Below are 21,948 nucleotides of genomic sequence, written 5' to 3'. Positions count from 1 at the left end.
ATAGTCTGGCAAAATTTTTAAAATTGATACTCATATAAGTAAAGTTTGATGAATATTGCATTATCTGATCTTATAGGAGGCCTCATATATGAGCCTTCTTCTGTTGTTATTTTTCAGATAAAGACAACTAGGGGTCATAAAGAGTATTAAATTATTTAAGGTCATGTTAATGATTTTTAAAAGTGGCAAAAGATGAAGATAACCATGCCTACGTTAAAAAGAACATTTACTGATCATCACTTTATTTTAAAGCTGAATAAGAAATAAAAGCTGACCAGGCGCAGTAGCTCAGGCCTGTAATCCCAGCATTTTGAGAGGTGAAGGCAGACTGATCAATTGAGGTCAGCAGTGTGAGACCAGCCTGGACAACATGGTGAAACCCTGTCTCTACTAAAAGTACAAAAAATTAGCCAGGTGTGATGATAGCGTGCTTCTGTAATCCCAGCTATTCAGGAGGCTGAGGCACAAGAATCACTCGAACTTGGGAGGTGGAGGTTGCAGTGAGCCGAGATTATGCCACTGCACTCCAGCCTGGGCAACAGAGCAAGACTGTGTCTCAGAAAAAAAAAAAAAAAAAAAGAAAAAAGAAATAAAAGCTACCTGAGGAGCCTGCAGTCCTATTAATGAAAATCATGTAAACTCATCCTTGAGCTATAATGTGCTCAGTGCCTTAGCAGAAATAACTTCAAAGGGATGCCAAAGAGAAGGTAAAATGATGTACCTATACTGGCCTGTCTGGGAAGTGAAAACTGAAATTGTGCAATCTGGTTCAAACAATGGAAATACTTAAAAATGTTATGAATTAGAAAGTAAGAAACTGGAATTTTCCCACCTACTGACTTCAGAGTGCTTTATATTGATTACATTTTTACATTCCATTTGATGAAAATTATTGCAGTATCTCAAGAAATTAATGATATCTGTCAAACTTGGGTGGAATCAGAAATTTAGCCCCCTTTTAAAGCAGGTAATATTCTCACTTCACTAGGCTATTCCTGACCCATCCTTGCTTCAAAACAGAGAATCCCCAGATGCTTCCTGTTTGAATTTCTGAGTTCTGGACCTGAACTAAACACAACTCATAAAGTATAAGCTGGAGAGAGGCTAGACAGAACAATGTGAAATAAGCCTCCACTTACTGGATTTGAAATGCTATTGAGAACTGAGCCAATGCAACTTATTTCTATCATTTAACATTATCTTGGAATATTAAAACAAGCTAACAAAAAAAAATCCTTGAAAAGTTGACTTTTATATTGTTTTTCCTGGGCAAACTATATCAAAACTGGCACTGCTATACTTTTAGGGATTTATATGACATTTACTATTAGTCTGGTTACCAAGCGTAGCACAGTCTTGGTGCAGAGTACGCCAAACCAAAAGCTGCCCTTTGGCCAGCCACTCTGGGTTAGATGTGGTTTCACTTTTATTGGTGCTGTGTGTGTGTGTATGTGTGTGTGTGTGATTGTACTTAAAAAACAAACATGGCACTGATATATCTAACTGAAAATCGAATATGCTTGGATCAGGTCATTATGACTGAGCCAACTTGGTTGGTAAATCTTCAAAGTCAATGATAAGACAAGGTCTAGTTAAATATTATTCCTTAACATGCTACATTGACAAAATACATGTAGTCAGATTTATGTAGGTTTTAACAATGTTAAATGTAATAGCTGCTATTGCTTTTACCTCAATTTCCTACGAGTTTCTTTCTGGGAAAACTGGGTATTCCAAGTCAATAGCGTGCCACTCACAGAGCTGTAGCTCAGTTTGGGAAAGTAGCTGCAGACTGTCAGCCTGTTAATCGGGGATGAAAAAAGCATTGTCATCATCATTCTAGAAGATTATTCAAGGATCAGACATAAAGTTCTTTCTTTAAAGTCAACCAAACTATATTAATTTAGAAAACAAAACTCATGATATTGAGCTACCACACAGAACCCACAGGCTGATGCCAAGTGCCACATTAGGGCATAATGGGAATCCCTAGTCTCTGATGTTGACCAGATGTAAATTTCAAACCGCTTACTAGTTCTATTAATAGTAGCACTCTGAAAAAAAAATGCTTACGTTTTCTGATCCTTTGTTTACTCATGTTTTCAACTGAACTAATTATATCTTTTGAGGATGTTTATTTGCTCAATGACCATTTATTGAGACTTATAGCTATGGTTGTTGTAAAGATTAAATAAAATGATATGAAGCAAGTAGCAGGCACTCAAAAACCGTAACTATTTTCCTTTCCTTTTCTTGAAAGTGAGCACTTACCACCAGCCTGTAATTTATTATATACTAGAATTTCCTAGAATGAAAGGCAGAGAAAAGTGAAGTCGCAGATAAAATTACTTAAAGTGTGTCACAGTATTTTTTGAGGCAACAGCATTATCACGGCCGCCTATATGTCCATGCCATATTCATTGAGCATCTACTATATGCTAGACACTGTAATAAGCATAAGAATATAAAGAATAAATAAAGTCTATACATCCAAGGTGATTCAACTTAAAGATGAGGCATTTTTATGGAAGCAACTCACATGAGTTAAATCCCAGGGAAAATAATAATTTATTGTTTTATATAGTAATTTATATAATTTATTTAGATAATTTACTAATTATATAAATTGCATAATCAATTATATTTTATAAAATACAATCTAATATATAAAGATATAAAGATTTTATATAATTAACATAAAACATGACGAATGCATACTATATATTTGATATAATTACAATATGATTATTTATTTAATAACTGCATGTATTTGAAAAAAGCACTACAGAAGACATAATGTTGAAAAGCATCATTCTTCCTCTGTACCTCAGTACTATTTTCTAGAAATAGAATTCTATCAAGTTTTTAATATTTTTAATTATGCTAGTGATAACCTTGAATTATCAGTTTGAACAGTTAACTCCTGCCCACATGATTATTTGAGCTCACTCTTGCCATCACGCTCCTCTACATATTCTCCTTTAAATGTTGCTTTTTCTAGGATTATTTATATTACTATTCCAATTGTAACTTTAAGTAACTTATTTAAATCTCTGCTCTTGTTCAATCAACTTTCAACAATATCCCTTGCCTCCTATTTTTTAACAACTTATTTTTCCCTCCAACTTTCCTGCCAATTTCCACTGTCATGCCCCATCCTTGGTGGGCTCTTCTTCCATGACATCAGTGTTAATACATGAATCTCTTTTGCAATTCCAACCAAGTCTTACAAGATTTGTTCACTCTAAAGGTTGGAAATAAATAAACACGATCAGTGAATTATGTGACTATAAAAATATTGTTGACTGCTGGCCAAAAAATATACAAGGATTATATTTCTTTTCCTGTGTCCCAATGTCAGGAACCCTGGACTATACAAATAAAATGTTACTAACATTATTTTTTAAGACACAAGCTCAACTCTTTAAAATCATGCCACATTTTAGTTTGCTTCATATTTGGAGTATAATTTACTTGTGCAGCTTTTAGAAGTTTGTTCCCCTGGTGTTTTAGATTCTTTGTTGTGTACTATTTGCCTTTATTATAACCTCATTTTTTTTTCTATTTTTCAGTTATGTCATGATTTCCAACGGTTCTCAAAGTGTGGCCTGCAGAATCTTGTGGTTCTCCAATGCCCCTTAGGGGACTTGAAAGACAAAATTATTTTTCATAATAATAATTTACTGTGTGCAAAAGCAATGGGGGGTAAAACTGGTAATAACCTGTACTAGGGACCTGTCATGACTGCACACTGGCAGTGGGGGAGAAAATGAAAAAGCTGAATGTCCTTGCTGAATCAGTTAAAAATGTTAAATTTATTCAGTCTCAATCCCTGAGTGCACATCTTTTTAATATTCTGTGTGATAGATTGGAGGAGTGCTTACAAAGTACTGCTTTTACACACGGAAGTATCCTGGATGCCTCTTGAGAAAAATACCTTGTGGTGGAATGGCTAAATCACATAGTAAGTGTACATTTGCCTTTTTAAGAATTGCAAACTTCTGTTCAAAATAGTCATCCTATTTTACAATTCTACTGACAGTGTTTCAGTTCCCCTACGTCCTTTGCAATACTTGGTAATAGTTTTCTTAAATTTAGTCTTTCAAATATGTGTGTAGTGATATTGTGGTCTTATTTCACATTTTCCTAATGAATAACATTCAACATCTGTTTGTTTGCTTATTTGCCATCTTTATAACTTCTTTGGTGAACTAGTTGTTCAAATTTTTTGCCTATCTTTTTTTTTTAGTTGTTTTTGTTTTGTTTTAATGGAGTTTTAAGAGTTCTTTATATATTTTTTATTAACATCCTGTATTAGACATATCATTTGAATTTATTTTCTATCAGTCTGTGGCTTGTCTTTACATTCTCTTAACATTGTATGTTGACACATAGATGTTTTAAATTTTGATGCAATACAGCTTATCAGCTTTTTATGAATTGTGCTCTTTTTGTCTTATATGAAAAAAATCTTTGTCTAGCCCATGGAAATAAATGTTTCCCCTATTACAAGAAGTCTTAATTTTTATTTTCTGATAGATCTATAAAATGTTTTAAGTTAATTTTTGTGTATAGTGTAAGGTATTGATCAATATTCAATTTTTTTTGCATTTAAATAGCCAACTAGTTTGTCACCATATTGTGAAAAGACTATTATTTCCCCATGAATTGCTTTTGAATCTTTATTGAAAACCAGTTGCCCAATTACAATATGGGTCTGTTTCTAGACCATGTATTGTGTTTCATTAATGTAGTTTTCTTTCTTTAGACCAATATACGTTCTTGATTATGGTAGCTTTATAATGATTATTGAAATCAGGGAATGTTCTCAAACTTTGTTCATCTTATTCAAAGTTGTTTTGGCTACTTCAGATCATTTGAATTTCAACATGAATTTTAGAATTAGCATTACCAATTTCTACAAAAATATCTGTTAGGGCTTTAATTGGGACTACACTAATTTATAGATTAGTTGAACTGGAAATGCCTGAATGTCCAGGCAGAAGTTTGCTGCAGAGGTGGAGCCCTCATGGAGAACCTCTACGAGGGCAGTGCAGAAGGGAAATTTGGGGTTGGAGCACCCATATGGAGTCCCCACTGGGATACTGCCTAGTGAAGCTGTGAGAAGAGTGCACTAAGCTCTAGACCGCAGAATGGTAGATCCACCGACAGCCTGCACCATGTGCCTGGAAAGGCCACAGGCACTCAATGCTAGACTATGAAGGCAGCTGTGAGCACTGTACCCTGCAGAGACATGGGAGCAGAGCTGCCCAAGGCTTTGGGAGCCCACCTCTTGCATCAGTGTGGCCTAGATGTGAAATATGGAGTCAAAGGAGATTATTTTGGACCTCTAATTTGATGACTGCCCTGCTGGGACTTGCATGGGTACTGTAACCCCTTTATTTTGGCTGATTTCTCTCTTGAGGACCAGGACTATTTGCCCAATGCCTGAACCACCATTGTAATTTGGAAGTAACTAACTTGCTTTTGATTTTACAGGCTCATAGGATGAAGGGACTTGCCTTGTCTCAGAAGAGACTTTGGACTTGAACATTTGAGTTAATGCTGGAATGAGTTAAGACTTTTAGGGATTGTTGGGAAGGGATAATTGTGTTTTGAAGTGTGAGAAGGACATGAGGTTTTGGAGGCCAGGGGTGGAACAATATGGTTTGACTCTGTGTCCCCATCCAAATCTCAAGTTGAATTGTGATCCTTAGTGTTGGAGGAGGGGCTCTGTGGGAGTTGATTGGATCATGGAGGTGGATTTCTCCCTTGCTCTTCTCATGATAGTGAGTTCTCACATGATCTCATTGTTTAAAATTATGTAGCACTTCCCCCTTTACTCTCTCCCTCTTCTGCTCCACTACGTGAAGATTATGACTGCTTCCCCTTTGCCTTCTGCCATGATTGTAAGTTTCCTGAGCCATCCCAAGCAATGCCTCCAGTACAGCCTGTGGAAATGTGAGTCAATTAAACTTCTTTTCTCTATAAATTACCCAGTCTCAGGTATATCTTTATAGCAGTGTGAGAATGGACAAATACAAAAGGGCTCAAGTTTCTACATCCTTACCAATTTCTACTTGTGCAATTTCCTTTTGAGAAAGTGCTAATTGAAATATCTGACTATAATTGTGGATATTTTTATTCTTCTTACAATTCATTAACTTTTTATTTCATGTATTTTTAAGCTCTGTTATTGGGTTATAAATATTTAGGAATGCTATGAGGTCTTAATATATATACCCTTCATTGTTATGAACTAGAGTTCTTTATCAGAGAGTATATTTTTTTCTGTGAAATCCACTTCTTCCAATATTAATATAACCATTCCAGCTTTCTTTTGATTAGTATTATCATTGTATATATCTTTCTATCATTTTACTTTTTTATTTAATTTTGTCTTTATACTTGAAGTGTATTTCTTATAGGAAGCATGTAGATTGGTGTTGGTTTTATATCTAACCTGACAAGTTCTTCATGATCATTGTGATACATAGTGCATTTATATTAAATATGATTATTGATATGGCTAGGTTTAAGTCCATTGTCTTTCTATATGTGTTCTACTTGTTTTGTCTGTTCCTTGTTATTTTCTTTTCTTCTTTTTCTATCTAGTTCTCTACTACTGGAGAATTCTTCCATGAATAGAGCACCAAAAAAAGCTAAAACTTTTGACATAGTTTTAATTCTAGTGACTGTTAGCAGAAGTTTATGTTAACATCTTTGCAAAGACATTTAATCATCCTATATAATTATTAAAGGTTCTAATCAATTAATTCATATATTTTACAGTCTATTAAATTATCAGGACACAGGTATTGATATAGAAAATTGAAATTAACTGTTCTTTAACTCCTAACAAAAAGTTAAAGGCATGATTTTTATAACTCCTGCTGTAAACAAGTATTACATAAAATATATTTTATTGATTCAAATATTAAAATTCCAAGAAACTTTCAATGAACTGAAATACAATCGAGTATGACTTTTACAGAACTCATTAATTTCTAAACATCAGCAGTAAGTGCAAACCTTTTTCAAAGCAAGTTAGAGGAAGCTGAAAGAAATTCTGACATTATGCACTTTGAAAATGGAGATGTTTGGATGACTTCAATGCTCACGGCTTAAGAGTTCTTAAAATAGGAAGGCCTGTTCTCTAGATTTCACTGAGGCAAAATTGGAATAGACCCTGGCCTGCCTGGAAAAACTCCATTGTGTTGATGTATAAAGCAGAGCTAAAGACCTGTCTCCTTGGCATAATGTGGCCGTATAGAGAAGAACGCATATGGCTCTAATTTAAATAGATTTTTCCTCAATTAATGTTCCTGCTGCTTTGAGGTTTAGGGATTTTTTTTCCCCAAAACCTTGAAAATATTTACACAACTTATGGCTATAAATTTTTCTAAAAGTATTGGGGGAACCCACCCCCGATAATTCAACATGAGTCCTTTTCTATTTTCCCCAAGTGTTGGCCAGTCTGAGAAATAAAGGGAAAGAGTACAAAAGAGAGAAATTTAAAAGCTAGGTGTCCGGGGGAAACATCACATGTCAGCAGGTTCCATGATGCCCCCTCAGCTGTAAAACCAGCAAGTTTTTATTAGCAATTTTCAAAGGGGAGGGAGTGTGTGAATAGGGTGTGGGTCACAGAGATCACATGCTTCAAGGGCAACAAAAGATCACAAGGCAGAAGGTCAGGGAGAAACTAGAATCACTAATGAACTTCTATGTCTTGCTGTCCTTCCATGTCTTGCACGCATTGTCAGGGTTCAAGAGCAGAGAACCGGTCTGACTAGAATTTGCCGGGCTGGAATTTCCTAATCCTAGCAAGCCTGGGGGCGCTGCAGGAGACTAGGGCATGTTTCATCCCTATCTACATCTGCATAAAGCAGACTCTCCCAGGGCAGCCATTTTAGAGGCCCCACCCTGGGAATGCATTCTTTTTCCTGGGCTGTTAATAATTAATATTGCTTACTGGGGAAAGAATTCAGTGATAGGTCTCTTATTTCATATTGTTTAAGCAATTTGTGCAGTTAACACAATCATCACAGGGTCCTGAGGTGACATACATCCTAAGCTTATGAAGAGGACGGGATTAAGAGATTAAAGACAGGCATAGGAAATCACAAGAGTATTGATTGGTGAAGTGATAAATGTCCATGAAATCTTCACAATTTATGCTCAGAGACTGCAGTAAAGACAGGCATAAGAAATTATAAAAGTATTAATTTGGGGAACTAATAAATGTCCATGAAATCTTCACAATTTATGTTCTGTCATGGTTTCAGCCAGTCCCTCCATTCGGGGTCCCTGACTTCCCGCAACATAAAAGACTTAGGCTCAAGAAAATTAAGAAGACACTTTGGGAGGCCAAGGCAGGCGGATCACGAGGTGAGGAGATCAAGACCATCCTGGCCAACATGGTGAAACTCCGTCTCTACTAAAAATACATAAAAATTAGCTGGGTGTGGTGGCATGCACCTATAGTCCCAGCTACTCAGGAGGCTGAGGCAGGAGAATCACTTGAAACCAGGAGGCAGAGGTTGCAGTGAGCCGAGATCAAGCCACTGCACTCCAGCCTGGGAGACAGAGCAAGACTCCATCTCAAAAATAAATAAATAAATAAATAAAAGAAAATTAAGAAGACATAACACAATGTGCCCAGAACAATAATTAATAAAACCTTTAAAGTGTTTTCTTCATTGCTGGTATCATGGGGCCTGGCTCATATTCTTACAAAGAGGAAACTGTCAGAAAGCATTTTAACATAAATAAATGTGAAATTATGCCACCTTTCCTTCAGAAGAGAAAACTGTGCCATGGCATTTTCTCTTAGTGACTTTTTCTGACTGCAAGATTGCCATTCAGTATAGAAAACATTGAACCACACCATAAAAGTTATGGTCATTATCTGGGTTAGGAAGAGGAAACTCATCTTATCATCCCCAACAAGAATTTGCAATAGTGTTGTGGAAACACAACATAAAAAGATGACTCATGATAAAATGAAATAGTAGACTCCATAAGAGCTACAGAAATTGAGAAGAGTGAATATTTAGGGACTTATCAGGTAGAAAGTAGGATGCAGGTTGTTGACATTTGAGTGAGCATGAGAATGAGAATGCAATACTTTAATTGGGAGTGTGGGTCAAAAAATCCTGGAGGCAAGCTCTGTGAACAAATCAGTAGTTTTAATTTGCTGGATCTATGCAGGTTCTTTTCTGCAGTGAGTCAGTAATCTGAAGAGGTATTTGACAGTCACATTAGAAAAAAGCATGGAAAAATGGTGTAAGAAAATTATTCTAGCAGTGTTTCACAGGATTGATTGGAAAGATTAGAAAGTGGAAGCAGAGTGACAATTAGCAGGCATCAGCAATACCCTCAGGTGTGAGGTGATCAGTACCTGGTGGTGATGAAGGGAAATCAATAAAAAGAATGGATAAAAGAGTGATTAAAATGTAAGACTGGATATGGAGACAGAGAATAGTTGAAGTAATTATTCCAAGAATTTAAGACCACTTTTCTTTAAGAATGAGGTCACATATCGTTGGAATTGGAAAATATGCATTTTGGAAAATAATGGTAAACTCAGTTTTAGAAATGTTGTGTTTTGAGGTGAAACATCAATGGGAATAATTTTATAGCAAGTTGCATAACATCCAAGTCAGACATTTAAATATAATGCAGTGATAATGTTAAACATTAGACTATATAGAATTGACAAATAAAATTACAAAAGTAGGGTTAAATATAGTGTAAAGTGTGTGAGATAAGTACAGACCCACATTTAAGTGGGGAGGGATGAAGTAGATTCGATGGGGAATAGGTCAGAGAGATTGAAAAACTAAAATACTTTAGTGTAATGTAAATAATGTTTTAAGGTTGGATTAACACAGTCCATGTTTTAATGTATAGTCTTATAATAGATGCCTAAGATTAAAATCTTTAAGGATTTTATGTTCCTTTCTTATTGCTCTCAGATACATTATAATTTCCTTGAGGCTTATTACAGCTTAGACTTCATATTGCTATACATTTAGCTCTCTTTTGACAGATTTATAAATGGCATTAAGGAAATGTTAATTAGAAAATTCAAAAGAGAAGAGAATTGTTTTCTTACCAAAATGTTATTTTCTCGTGGAGGCCAACTGTGTACATACACACACACACACACACACACACACACACACACACATACACAGACACACACACAGACACACACACACACAGAGTTTACTATTGATTAGCTTGTAATCTAATTAAAAAGTGAGAAAGGCTATAAACAGAAACAATGTACTATCTTAAATACCTAAATACAATAGGAACAAGGAACTACGTTTGCTTTATTCACTGTTGTGTACCTGTGTGCCAAGTACATAGCATAGTACTTGGGCCAGAGTAGGTAATCAATAAATGTTTGACTCTAAATAAACCTTTGAGTGTTTTAGAATTGTACCTTCAATAACGGTAGACAACTTTGTTGCAGAGGAAATCTCCCATGGTTTAAAAAAATAGGTAACATGAAAAAATTATACTTAAAAACTCTATTTGATCACTAGGGAATTAAAAATTAAAATGACAATAAGATATGACTACACATCTCTTAGAGTGACCAAATTTCAAAACACTGACAAATACCAAATGCTAGTGAAGATGTGAAAAATAGGAACTTTCCTTCATTGCTGGTGAGAATGCAAAATGCTCCAACTACTTTGGAAAAAAATTTGTCAGTTTTTTACAAAACTAAACATACTCGTACTATATGATCCAGAAATTGTCTTCCTTGGTATTTATTCAAATGAATTAAAAATTTTGGTCCGCACAAAACTTGCATATAGATGTTTATAGTAGCTTTGTTTATAATCATCAAAAACTGGAAGCAACCAATATGTCCTTCAGTATATGAATGGGTAAATAAATTGTGGTACACCCAGAAAATAGAACATTTTTCAGTGCTAAAAAGAAATGAGCTACCAAGCCATGAAAAGATGAGGAAAAACCTTAAATGAGTAGTATTAAGTTGAAGGAATCCAATATAAAAAGCTTAAATATTATATTATTCCAACTACAAAAAAATCTGGAAAGGCAAAACTTTGTTGGCAGTAAAAATATTGATGATTGTTGGGTTTATAGTGGGGAAGGAATCGAAGGATGGAACACAGGATTTCTGAGACAGTGAAAATACTCTACAGCATACTATAATGGTAGGTACACATCATTATGTATTTGTCCAAACCCACAGCATTTAAAATAGAAAGAGTGATGTCCTCTTATGTATAGATTTTTGATGACAATGTGTCAGTGTAGGTTCATTGATTGTAACAAATGTGCCATTCTGATGCAGATATTGATAGTGAGAGAGATGTTGGGGTGAAAGAGAGCAGAGGGTACAAGGGGATTTTATGTACTTTTCATTTAGTTTCACTGTGAAACTAAACCTGGTCTAAAAATAGTCTATTAAAAAATAGTGTTGAAATAAAGAACACCAAAGTAAATGTGTTTATGGATAGGAAAATTTACTGTTATTATCCCATATTCATGGATTAGAAAACCTACTATTATTAAGATGGCAATATCTACAGACATCAAAGTGTTCAACACAATCCCTATCAAAATTCTGACAATGTTTTTGGCAGAAATGACAAAATCCAATCTTCAATTTATATGAAATTGCAAAAGTCTCCAATTATCCAAAGCAATCATAAAAAAATAAGAAAAAAGTCAGACTCACATTTTCCAATTTTAAAAATTTATTAAAAGCCATCGTAATCAAAACAGTACAGTACTGACATAGGCTTGAAATATAGACCAGTGAAATATAATTGAGAGTTTAGAAATAAAACTATAAATATCTATGTTCAATTGATTTTTGACAAGGGTCCCAAGATCATTCAAAAGAGAATGAATAGTCTTTTCAAAAACTGGTTCTGAGAAAACTGGGTATCCATATACAAAGAATGAAGCTGAACTCCTACCTGCTACCACACCACATAAAAATTAACTCAAACGGATTAACAACCAATAAATGAAAGCTAAAACTATAGAGCTCTCAAAACAAAATGTAGGAGTAAGTATTTATGACCTTAGATTCCTTAGATTAGGCAATAAATTCTTAGATATGACACCAACACCATGAAAAACAAAAGACAAAATAAATCAGACTTCATCAAAATTATGAACTTGCATGCATCAAATAATATATTTAACAAAGTAAAAAGGCAACTTACAAAATGTGAGAAAATACTTTTTTTTTTTTTTTTTTGAGACTGAGTCTCGCTCTGTCACCAGGCTGGAGTGCAGTGGAGCGATCTCGGCTCACTGCAACCTCCGCCTCCTGGGATCAAGCAATTCTCCTGCCTCAGCCTCCCGAGTAGCTGGGACTGCAGGCCTGTGCCACCATGCCCAGCTAATTTTTTGTATTTTTAGTAGAGACGGGGTTTCACCATGTTGGCCAGGATGGTCTCCATCTCTTGACCTCGTGATCCACCCGCCTCGGCCTTCCAGAGTGCTGGGATTACAGGTGTAAGCCACCCCACCGTGCCTGGCCAGAAAATACTTTCAAATCATATATCTGCAAAGAGTAGTGTCCAGAATACATAGGGAACTCTTACATAGAGAATCCAGAATACATAGTGAACTCAACAACAAAAAAGACAACCCAATTTAAAGATGGGCCCAAGACTTGAATAGCCATTTCTCCAAAAAAGAAATACAAATGGCCAATGAGTATATAAAAAGATGCGCAAAGTTTGTCATTAGGGAAATTCAAATCGAAACCACAATGAGATACCACTTTAATACCCACAAGAATGACGGACTACTATCAAAACAAACAAAGGAAACATAACAAGTGTTGGAAAATGTTAAGAAACTGGAATTCTCCTACATTGCTCTAGGAATGTAAACTGGTTCAGCCACTGTGGAAAACAGTTTGATGGTTTCTCAAAAAGTTACTCATAGGAATATCATATGACCCACCAATTCCACTCTTAGGTATATACCCCCCATAATCAAAAACCTGTATTTAACAAATACTTGGACCCATAGGTTTATAGCAGCAGTATTCATAAAAGCCAAATGGTAGAAACACTCTAATGTCCATCAACAGATGAATGAACAAAAATGTGACCTCTATATAAAATGGAATATTATTCACCCATAAAAAGGAATAAAGTACTGATACTCTAATGTCCATCAACAGATGAATGAACAAAAATGTGGCCTCTATATAAAATGGAATATTATTCACCCATAAAAAGGAATAAAGTACTGACACACGTTAAAGCAAAAATGAACCTGGAAAACATCATGCTAAGTAAAAAGGGAAACACAAACGTCATGTACTGTATAATTTCCATCATATGAAATACCCAGAATAGAAATTCATGGAGACAGAGTTCATGGAAACAGAAACTAGATTGGTGGTTTCCAGGGGCTCTAGAAGGGTAAGAGGGAGTACTTATTTAATGAGTATAGTGTTTTCTTTTGGGACGATGTTTGGAATTAGATAGAGATAGTGATTGCCCAAAATTGTGAATGTACTAAATGCCATTGAATTGTTCACTTTAAAAGGGGCTAATTTTATGTGTGTAAACTTTACCACATTTTTTAAAAGCACCCCTATTTTAAGATATTAGAGAGCAAACAGCCTAGGTAGGACTTGATAAGCCAAGGTCCTCAGAAGAAGAAAAGTGAAAATAAGTCATCCTGACATTTAGTGATAATTCCAGGCATCAACTAAGAGGCTAAATGACTGGACTGAGAGAAAATAGTTGACAGAACCTGAAGCTCAGTAGAACTTTCAGCAATGTGTTGGAGCTCAAGGTGAGTGCAGGATATGGGGCAAAAATTAAAGTTCTTGTTTCCAATAATGAAGAGAAACCCAAAGAGTTGCAAGAATAAAGAAGAATTAGAAATACATCATCCCTACAATAGATTAAAACTGAACTTCAAATTACTTCATTCCTAATTGAATTAAGGTTATATGCCCTACCCTAAAAGAATTTCAGAAAGAAACAAATCCTTTCTGGAGAAAGATAAAATCTTCCAGATCTCCAGTGCTAATGAATGTTTTTGTCAAGGTAATGAGACCAAAGATGGGGCCCAAAAGAATAGACTTACAGCGAAGTTAACTGAACGATCTACCATCAGTTTCAGTGTTAAAATAGAGAATAAAGCAGAAGGAAGGGGCAAAATTGACTTAAAATTCTAACTCGGGCATCTAGGAGGATGGCAGTGGTATAAATTGAGTAGGACATAACACAGGAGGAGTGGGTCTAGGAAAGGAAAGAGCTAATAAGTTTGGATGGGGATTTATTACACTTTGAAGTATCTGTGGATTTATTCCAGGTGGAGATGTGTCCTATTACAGGAAAGAAAAACAATATTTTTTATATGTCTGGACCTGACTGTTTGCATTTGCCATCACTGGCAGCCTGGATATGCATGATGTGAACGCTTTGCCACCTGTTACTGTTCATCTGAAATAGCTATGTGGTGAAAGTCTAAAACATACAAATTGTCATATTGGTAATGAACTCTTCTAAGTGCATAAAGGAAAAGCAAATTTATAAAAGAAAAATGGAAGTATTACTTTACATATTTGAAGTAAAATTCATAAAACTCGTAGTCCATTTGTTGAATCTCAGTATGGTTTTCCCACTCAACTGGAAACGTGATGCTACTGAAACATCAGTATAGGCTGGAAATATATTGTCTCCTTCAGTTTGCAACTTTACAGAAGACATTCCTCTCTCAATTCCAGCCTATATATAATGATTTAATAATATTTGAAAACTGTGGATAACTAAACAGATTTACATTTTTAATTGCTTGCAAACCTTAATATAATTTATAATTACATGAATATGCTAAATTCTATGTGATTTTTTCTCTTTCTCTCTCGGCATATTTACATAAAAATCTCTTTCCAATAAATGGTAATTATTTTCATGGTGAAAAATGAGTCTATAAATCACTCCTAGGCTATATGAAGAACAAATATTTGGTGAAAAATAATTAATCCATTTATAAACTTGTTATCCAAAGGAAAAAATGCATTTTTACATTCAACACAAGCATATATCTTATAAACATATTATTTTCTTGATTATAGTAAAGAAAGTAGGGTAGAGATCTAAAAGTAGTGTTTATTTTCAATGAATAAGAAATGGGGATGGGGGACTACAAACACTTTCATTGCAAGAAAAGTTTCCACCTTGATTTTGATAGAAAAGCCAAATGGTTAGCTTGGATAATAATTACTATTATTATTTATTGAAACTTTCAGAAAGGTGGTGAAAGAGTATAAGAGCCAACCCTGCTAACTGTTTCAGAACCTCAGTTCAGCTATTTAGATTTTATCCCCTCCTGGTGTCTTTCCCTTAGACAGCTTCCTAGTGCAGAGGAGAACCTGTACCATCCTGCAGAGGCTCTGTATAAACAGAACCTGAAAGAATAGGTGCAGGCTTGTTAATTGCGGACAAGGAAGGCATTCCAAGCAAAAGGAGGAATGAATTCTGCCAGATAAGTGTTCAAGAGAAGCTACAAAGCTACAAAAACAAACAAATGAAACTTGGAGCATTTGTTACAATGTTAGCAGAAGAAAAAAATATTGTGGCCAGGCCCTGTAGGCTCATGCCTGTAATCCCAGCACATTGAGAGGCCAAGGCGGGTGGATCATGAGGTCAAGAGATCAACATCAGCCTGGCCAACATGGTGAAACCCCATCTCTACTAAACATACAAAGATTAGCTGGGCGTTGTGGCGCGGGCCTGTAGTCCCAGCCACTCAGGAGGCTGAGGCAGGAGAATCGCTTGAACGTGGGAGGCAGAGGTTGCAGTGAGCCAATATGGTGCCATTGCACTCCAGCCTGGTAACAGAGCGAGACTCTGTGTCCAAAAAAAAAAAAAAAAAATTGTAATCCAAGGTTTGGAGATGTGACAGTACCACATAGAACTAGTAAACTGTGACTCCAATGTCTGGGGTTTCTGGGAGTGGCTGGAAATAAGCTAGGAAGATGCCTTAACATTTTCTGTATAATAATTTAATGAAATAAGTTAAAATCATTTTCCTGCAAAAATATATGAAGACATATAAGGCCTGTAGCTATAATCAAACAGACTGATATATCCTGGATTATTAAAATTACTTCTCTACATGTTTCATGTAAAACCTACTATTGGGAAATATATATTTGATTATATTTTAAATTACATAAATATTTTCGAATCCTTAATATGGGGCCATAATATTCATTTACCGTATATGAGTGTTTTGTTAAATGTCATTTTGATTGTGAAAGAGACTCTTAGTTGAAAATTTCTGTGATAGTACTTGCCATGTAAGGCTAAAAATACTTGTCCTTATACCCAATTTCCTAGAGCTGGATTTATAGACATTTTAGAGAAAAAGCTACTACTAACATCAAAATGTAATTCATTGACTAACAAGGTAATAGTAATTTAAATATAATATCATAGAAGCAGGAGTGAAGAGCAAACACTTTTCCTAAACAAGGGCAAAGGTTGCATCAAGACCAAAGCAAAGCATATTATGAATTTTTTGCAGAAAGGCAGGGGTAAGATACAGAAAAATAATAAATTATGCTTCATGTAAAAATATAAACCAAAAATATAGCAGACAAAACATGTTTTTATAAAATACTATTTTAATTGGTCTTGTAAAGCCACTAAGTCAAAACCATAAAGTGCAAGGGTTATGTCTTTAGTTTGTTCATCTTCTTTGTGCAAATCACCTACCCCTCCTTTTGTGTCATGCTTCTCCTACTTGGGAACACAAGTAATTTATATTCTCATTTTTCATCTCCCGTTGTAGGGGGAAAAGTTATCACCCTAAATAGATTTTTGTGGTAATCTCCTAGAAAAAAAAAAAGAATGTGTTTCCAAAAGTCAGAACTCAAAGCAATAGTTTGAGAATAGAACAATATTAAAAACTAAAGGAGATTAGGGAGCCAGTCTTCCTTGGTCCCTCCAATTTCAACCTTTGTGCCAACCTCAGAGATTTGCTCACAACTGACTTGTGATTATCAATAGACCCTTGCTCCTTCAGCTGCATCAGATGCTCGGGGACAGAGAATATACACGCAGATACCGACATTTTGAGAACCATCTCACATATACCTTTCACCCAGCTAGATTTTCCAATGACAAGACTGAGTTCAGCGAACAGTTTCAGAAAGGAAAGACATGGTGAGAGTGTAGACAATAGTATGATTTAGTTTTTCCCAGAAGATGAGAAGATGTTAACCAACTTGCATATATATTTTTTAAATTATATACTGCCATATTTCAGAATTTTTTTTTTGAGACATAGTCTCTCTCTGTCGCTGGGACTACAGGCGTGCGCCACCACACCCAGCTAATTTTTGTACTTTTAGTAGAGACGGGGTTTCACAATGTTGGCCAGGCTGGTCTCGATCTCTTGACCTAATGATCCGCCCGCCTTGGCCTCCTAAAGTGCTGAGATTACAGGTGTGAGCCATTGTGTCCTGCCTTAGAAAAATTTTAAATGGAATTTTGAAAGGAAGAAAATCATCAAAATGAAGTGAACGAAAGATAAAATAATTGCAATTTCCTATCAAGCTTTTTTTTTCACTAAGGATGTTTAAAATGAATTCAAAACACAAAGTTAAAAAAATTTTCTAATGAGAGGCATAAAGGAAGAAATAACCTTTATTGCTGTTGACAGAAGACGATTCCTTAATCATATTTTTGATAGACCATACATATGTAAAGCCTACTTCAATCTAATGTGTAGGTGTTCTGGAGCTCTCCCTTTGACACAGGAGTTCCGTAATATTAACCATCCCAGGATTATGCAAAAGAGCAGCATCCTGCCATTGTGCTTTTAGCAATAATATGTCCTCTTTCCTTACCTTTTGAATATGTTCTTATTTTGTTATAATATTTTATTCTTCTTTTTCCTTGACTGGCTGCATAAGATCTATATGGTGTATGATGTTTTTCTGAACATGGAAACATTTTCTTCATTTGTGTAAAATGTCACAAGCTACCGACTGTTTACGAGATTAGGAGGAACAGTCCCAGGCAAATGGTGTGGGTTACAGTAGAAACTCTTAAACTTTTCTCTCTTGATAAGTTCTTTCCAGTCTCATGTCATATGATGTAGACAGATGTGGTGTTTTATTAGGAGCTAAAAATGGGAGAAGACTATAAATACTGCGAAGGATATGTAGAAGCTCCTTATGACTGTGTAAGTCTAATAAAAAGGAAAAAGCTACACCTTTGAGATGAGATTTAGGCATCATATTATTTCCTTGGGTGCAGAAAAATGGTAAATTATATTATAAACCAGATTAGTTTTTGTCTTTTTTTAAAGCTACTCCAAGACATTAAAAGGCATTGATTGTTGAAGTAAGTCCCTGGAACAACTTTCAGAGACGCTCCAGAATCCTGCACTCAGGTGAAAGCCTGGATAAACCCATTGACACCTAAAGTGGATTGAACCTGTGAAAGTAGGACCATGGGGTTGTCTGATCTAAATTTCTAGCAAGAATTAATTTTTTTATAAAAATCAATTTTATTTATTAATGAACAACGATAGATAATACAAGTTAATAACAAAATTTGGTTAAGCAGTGGACAGAGCAAGTCATTGAACTCCCTAGAAAGATGATCATGTAACAAGATCTAGGTAAGAGAATAGTCTTACGCAATCGTAAGAGTAATCATTCATCAGTCAATGTTGGGTACAATTCAACATTGGTTGTCCTATGCAGTTTTGTTGAATTGCATAGTTTATGATCATGTTACTCAAAAATTTGTAGTTACGTGTTTTGCTACTGAGTCACTCACTACAAATAGACACCATAGATTAATTTTTGCCATTAAAAATTAAATTGCAGGCAAAAGAATTTATAATATCATAATTTCATTATGGTCTCAATATACCATATGTTCTAATTGTTTCATTTGTGAAATTAGTAATACTGTCAGGTCTCCTTGAAACCCAGGATTCATTTGTAGGATGAGAACAGTAGGATAATTTGCAAGATGCTGGCTAGCATTTATCAGCATAGAACAACACTAGACAAACTATTAGAGATAATTTAGGAATAAATGGAAAGATATTTTGGACCCTACATTTAAACATCAAGAGATCTAGAATCATAGATGTTTCATGATTTGAAAATATTTCTAGTCTACGTCATTTTCCCTTAAACAATATTACGGTCCTCTCTTTTTTCTTCTCTACTGAACAGGGGTAGCCAGTTTTGATTTGCACTCACTTATTTTCTAAAAATATTTCAGACCATTTTCATCTTAATATGTGGGCTTGGATAATGTCAGATTCACTTGGCTTGGAGAGAATCTGAAGTGATAAATATCTAATGAAATCTGTATACTCCATGGCAGATCATGGGATCAGACAGGGACCTCACAGGGTGAAGGGAAAAGCCTGTAGCAAGAAGCTGAGTTTTTCTTTCATTCTTGACTGTTTCTTCCATCATTTATACTTATGATGGAATGATTAGGGTGTGAGGTTGGAGAAGGAATAAAATTTGGAGAGAAGCATAAAATGTGTTGAGGGTAAGGATTTCTTTTGTTTTATCTACGAATAGCAAAATATATATTTTTGAAGCAGTTTTATGTTCTTATGGCTGCAGAAGAAACAATAAAACCTCCCAAGTTTGGTCTTTTTATAATTACTCTACTTTAGGATTGCAATAGAACAGTACCACAGTACTTAAAATGGGGAACTGATCCCATTAAAAGTACAAAAATAGTATATATTTTATTACTGACTTTAGTTGAGTATTTTTTATATAGTGATGATGTAGGGAGTTCCTTCTTCTTGATGTTTTTAATATTGAACTACCTCATTTTTTTACTGACACTGCAGTTTAAACGCACATTTTGCATTGTGTTCTTTACACAATAATAATAACACTTTTTTCCCTTTTCATGTTTGTGCTTCCCATAGGGTTTTGGCACTCGAACTGATTAATCTTGCCAGATATTTTTAAATTATTAGATATTAACCTGAAAGGTTGTATGTATGTGTGTGCACATGTGTCCATGTGTTTTCTACTAGTGAAAATAATAATATTAGCATTTCCAAACTAAAATTCATTTTAAAATCATATATAAGTATATTTATATGCTCTCCAAAACTTTAAAAATGGTTCATTCCCTAATGCTCCAAACTAGTATTGTTGGCTTAGGTGTTAGGGGAGATACACTTCATGCAGTTACTACCTTTGGCAGATAAAAGTAATTACTGTTACTTAGGGTGCTCAATATATTGCCATGGGATTCTTGGGGCAACGTTTTTCTGGTTGGAAACCTCTGTGGCCAGTGGCACCTTTGCCAAGTTTTGCTCAGGCCTATTGGGCTCGTTCCTCCCACTTGGCCTGGTAGGCTGCACTCAGCTCATGCCACTCGCCTGAGTTCCACACCTGCCAAGGGTGAGTCCAGCATGGAGTGGTGAGGGGTGTGTGGGCAAGCGTGAGGTCTGGCCACTGTGCACAGCCAGACATGCTGGCTGCAATGAGGCAGGCTGGCTCCCTGTGAGGCTGTGGCTGAACCAGTCATACTACAAGCAGCTTCCATGCTGGCACCAAGGAATGTGGTGTTGCCCAGAAACTTGGAGATGCCAGGAACTGCAGAGCCCCAAAAAGGATCTCCTAGCCCTGGCTGGGGAACTCCTAGGTATGGGGTCTCCAAAGGGCCACAGGTCTTCTCTCCTTCTCATTTTTCTCCTTCCTGTTGCAAGCAACATAGTGAGCAGAGGTTGTGTTTCAGCCCTGTTTGCATCACAGCTCTTTTAGTCCCGCCATTTGGCAGGTCTGAATTTCTTGTTTCATGCCCAGGAAGAATGAGATATGCAGACAAGTGGAGGGTGAACAAGGCAAAGAGGAGCTTTATTGAGTGATAGAATAGCTCAGGGGATACTCACAGTGAGTAGCTCCTCTCTGCAGCTGGCGTGTCCCAGTGAGTGTTCAGCTTCCACAGAGAGGAGACCCTGGAGTGGAAAGCTCCTCTCCACAGCTGGCCGTGCTGTTGTCCCTTCAGCTCTCAGCAGAGAGGAGACCCTGGGGTGGGCAGCTCCCCTCTGCAGCTGGTCGTTCCATCCTCTACTTGAGTCTGGCTGGGTCTGAGGCTTTTATGGGCCTCAGAGGAGAGGAAGTGCATGCTGATTGGTCCATGGGCAGTGGCCAGTGGCCTGAAAAAGCACCACAAAGACCCACTCAAGTCTGCTGGACCAGCTCTCCGGTCCCCAGGCTTCAGGCCCTTGCTGACTTGAAGGCAAGGCTTCACCAGAGACCCGCCCACTTTTGCCCAGGAATCTGTCTGCTTTCTGTCCCCATTCATGGTGCCCAGGCTGTCTGTGCCAAGGGGTGCCTGCAGATTAGCACCAAACTGCCTTCAGCACCCTCTCAGCCTTCCCTCCCATGCTTGCTGGTGCCCAGAGTTTAAAGGGGCCATGGTTGCAAGGGGAAGGTGTGTGTGAGCACTGCCCCAAGAGTGCGCACACCCGCCTGGGTTGCAACAGTGCCCAGGCTCTGCCCTATCCTCACTCCAAGATTGGAGCATGTATGCCAGGAGTGAGGAGAAGCCAGGCAGCAGGAGCACACACCTCCAAACTGCTGAGGTGGGGGGCCTTCCTGAGCCCCCAAGAGCACAGTGAGGCCTGGGTCCACACTGTGACTTGGGCTGCTGCAGCTGTGCCCAGAAGGGCAGGGCTGCTGCCTTCTCTCAGCCCCCAAGATCATAGGGAGGCCTGCCTGGCAGCCACGATTTGGGCAGCTACAGTTGCATCCGGAAGGGTGGGGCTCCTGCCTGCTCCCAGCTCCTGCTGGCTCCCTGGAACATGCAGCTCTGCCACACCTCCACTGCAGCCAGCATCTTGGTGGTGGCCGCTCCAGGTGGACCACCACTGCCATCAATACTATTTCCAAATTTCAAG

The 21,948-nt window shown here is 36.7% G+C and overlaps 1 protein-coding gene across 2 annotated transcripts in view; it reads right to left on the bottom strand.

The window, feature by feature from the left end:
- Window positions 1-21,683, bottom strand: part of AGMO (alkylglycerol monooxygenase) — a 417,125-nt gene extending 395,442 nt beyond the window's left edge. For both annotated transcript variants that reach the window (XM_063667515.1, XM_063667516.1), the window contains exon 1: window positions 20,938-21,683. The gene's annotated coding sequence lies outside the window, so the exon portion shown is untranslated. The remainder of the gene's footprint in view (window positions 1-20,937) is intronic.
- Between the last annotated feature and the right edge of the window lie 265 nt (window positions 21,684-21,948).

The sequence above is a fragment of the Pongo pygmaeus genome, chromosome 6 (assembly GCF_028885625.2).
Source record: "Pongo pygmaeus isolate AG05252 chromosome 6, NHGRI_mPonPyg2-v2.0_pri, whole genome shotgun sequence".
Taxonomy (NCBI): Eukaryota; Metazoa; Chordata; class Mammalia; order Primates; family Hominidae; genus Pongo; species Pongo pygmaeus.
The sequence above is the reverse complement of the archived record's forward strand: the minus strand, read 5'-3'. Positions and strand labels throughout refer to the sequence as shown.